Consider the following 3,128-nt stretch of genomic DNA (forward strand, 5'->3'; position numbering starts at 1 on the left):
GGTTAGAGAGGTGTATCTAACTCTTCATGTATGTTTATTTTATTTATTTGTTTATTTACTTATTTATTTTGCAGAACTGGGGATTGAACTCAGGCTCTTGCACTTGCCAGAGAAGCGCTTATTCCACTGAGCCATCTCCCCAGCCCCCCAGATAACCTTTTTAATTCAGGAAAAAAGATATATATTTTTTTTTCCCAAGGGAGACGATCTTCTTTTGGACAGGGAAATGATTTGTAGAGCTTTTCGGTGTGTGACAGTGCCATTGAGCCCCTTAGGAGCTTTCACAAGAGTATGATTAGGAAACCACTATGTTTCCTCACAGGTCCATACCAGCCATTTTTTACATTCTGGGAATGAATTACTAATCCAACTTTAACTCAGAGAAGTTAACATTCATTTCTCTTCTCCACAGTGAACTGTTACAAAATGCCTGCTTGATCTTGTTGGACCATAAAGTGAAGCAAGGATTGTTGTGTCTATTTTCCAGAAAGTAATCTGGAGTCTAGAGCTATGCAACAACCAATCCAAAATTACAAGGCAGGGCTGGTGAGATGGCTCAGTGGTCTAAAGCACCTACTTAGAACAAGCTAAGCTAAGCAAAACACAGGGACTGCGGTTCAATCCCCCAGCACCACATGCCAGCCAGCCCCGCCCCCTGGCGGGCTGAGCTGGCCACACACTCACAAAATAAATAAGTAAATATTTAAAAAAAAAAAAATTACAAGGCAGTAGAATTACAATTAAGACTGGGGAGTGCTTGCCTGGCAAGCGTGAGGGCCTGAGTTCAATCCCCGGTTCCACAAAAAAAAAAAAAAAAAAAAGACTGGGGATGGCAAGCTGTTGACCCTGAGAGCACAGGGCTTCTCTGATAGAAGCTTCTATGTAACCAACAGTCACTTCAGTCCAGTAAGAATAATTAAATTTTCTGTGAGCAGGGCACTAGCCAAGAAATGTAGCTACGAGAAGCCTTCCGCTTCCACCACCGATCCCTGTAATGATTCTTACCAGGAACAGGCTTTGCTCAGGAGGACACAAGATGTGAGACTTAACTCATTCAATTAAAGATGCTACGGGGGGGAGTAGCTCAGTGGCATAAGCGCCTGCCTGGCAAATGTAAGGTCCCAAGTTCGATCCCTGGTACCACCAAAAAAAAATAATAAATAAAGATGCTACAGGTTCTGGGGAATGGAAAAAGAAATAAGATAGATAAGCAGTATTCATATAGGATTAACAAAATATCAGAGAACTGAGTGTTAAAAAGTGAACCAGTCTGGTAGGATATAAAATCAGGATGGCTCAGTAGGATAAGCGCTTGACTGGCAAATGCAAGGATCTGAGTTCAGTCCCCGGTTGTGGCTGGTGAGATGGCTCAGTGGTCTAAAGCACCTATTTAGAACAAGCTTAGCAAAGCACAGGGACTGTGGTTCAATCCCCCAGCACCACATGCCAGCCAGCCCCGCCCCCTGGTGGGCTGAGCTGGCCACACACACACACACACACACACACAAATAAATAAATAAATAAAAATTAAAAAAAAATTAAAAGGGGCAGGGGAGATGGCTCAGTAGAATAAGCGCTCACCTGGCAAGCACAAAGGCCTGAGTTCAATCCCCGGTTCCGCAAAAAAAAAAAAAAAAAAACAATCCCCGGTTCCACCAAAAAAAAAAAAAAAAGGGCACAACTAAAATTGCACCTCTATATGTAATGGTGTCAAGAGACCAGGTCCCTACTCTATTGGTGCCATAAAACTGTACATCTAGGGGCTGGAGAGATGGCTCAGTGGAATAAGCGCTTCCCTGGCAAGTGCAAGGGCCTGAGTTCAATCCCTGGTTCTGAAAAAAAAACCCAGGACAATAGAAAGGATATTGACATCCCGGGAAGAGAAGTGTCTAATTCATTCAGTCACTTATTATTATTATTATTATTATTTTTTGGCAGAACCGGGGATTGAACTCAAGCCCTTGTGCTTGCCAGGCAAGTGCTTATTCTACTGAGCCATCTCCTTGGCCCCTATTAATTTTTAATAATAACTTAGGGGTCCTGCCCCTTAGCTCAGTTCTTTAAGTGGCTGCTTCAACAAAGCAGTCAGGCTCAGGTTGCTGAGATTTGATCCCCACAACTTAAGCCAGTCAAACCTGCCCTGAAGGTATTCGGAGAAAAAAAATAATAATAATAATTTAATGTTGGGTATTATGTGGCAAGCAGTGGACTAAGCAATTTACACGCACGATCTATTTAATCCTCACAGAACCAGAGGTACACAGAGGGTATAAGTAGTGGACTGGACCTTGCCCGAGGTCACGTGAGCAGCCTGTGGCTCAGACCTGGCTGGCTGACTCCCAGCACTGTCAGGCAACAGATGTGGAGGTCACAGTCCGGCTGGGTTCCAACCAGAGTGTAGCGGAAGACACCAGAAAGATGGAGAGGATTTGGCTTGGGGGCAGGGAGCATTTCAGGCTGAAAGAATGCAGACAGCAAACCTCTGGGAGCAGGAGAGAGCAGGGGTGCTGTAGATTTTATTTAGCAGGTTTTGGGGGAGTTGGGATGTTTCTAGGCAAGGCCCTATGGCCAGATTTATGTTATTTAAAGATCACTTACATGACAGAGTGAAGTGGAGAAAAGACGTGTACAGGACAAGAGCTGTTTCTGTTAATGTTTTGTGGTGTGCAGAAATAATAGCCCCTCAAAGACGTTCACGGGGGGAGGGGTCAAAAAAAAGACCTTCACATTCTAATCCCCAGAACCTGGGATCATGTCCCTTTACATGGCAAGCACTAAGGGTTCTGAAATGGAGAGACCACCCTGGGTTAGCTGGGTGGGCCCAACATAGCCACGGCTGAAAGGGAGGCACTCAGGAAGTGAGCCAGGACCACCGCGGACCCCAGGCTTGCTCACGTGAGATCCAGCTCTCTACCTAGGACTAGGTGGAGAGGTTTAATTTTGGTGTCCTGTATAAGACAATTCATTGTATGCCAGTGAAGACGTACCTCAAACATCTCTGTCAATAATAACAGTGATATTTTGGTCGCCTTCTGCTTTACTTCTATAGCTATTTCTTTATTTGTTTGCAAAGTTGGGTGAGGCCACTCTGAAACCCAACAATTTCTCGACTCAAGATCTCTACTCTA

This window comes from Octodon degus, unplaced genomic scaffold (assembly GCF_000260255.1).
Source record: "Octodon degus isolate 3935 unplaced genomic scaffold, OctDeg1.0 scaffold00130, whole genome shotgun sequence".
NCBI classification, from domain to species: domain Eukaryota; kingdom Metazoa; phylum Chordata; class Mammalia; order Rodentia; family Octodontidae; genus Octodon; species Octodon degus.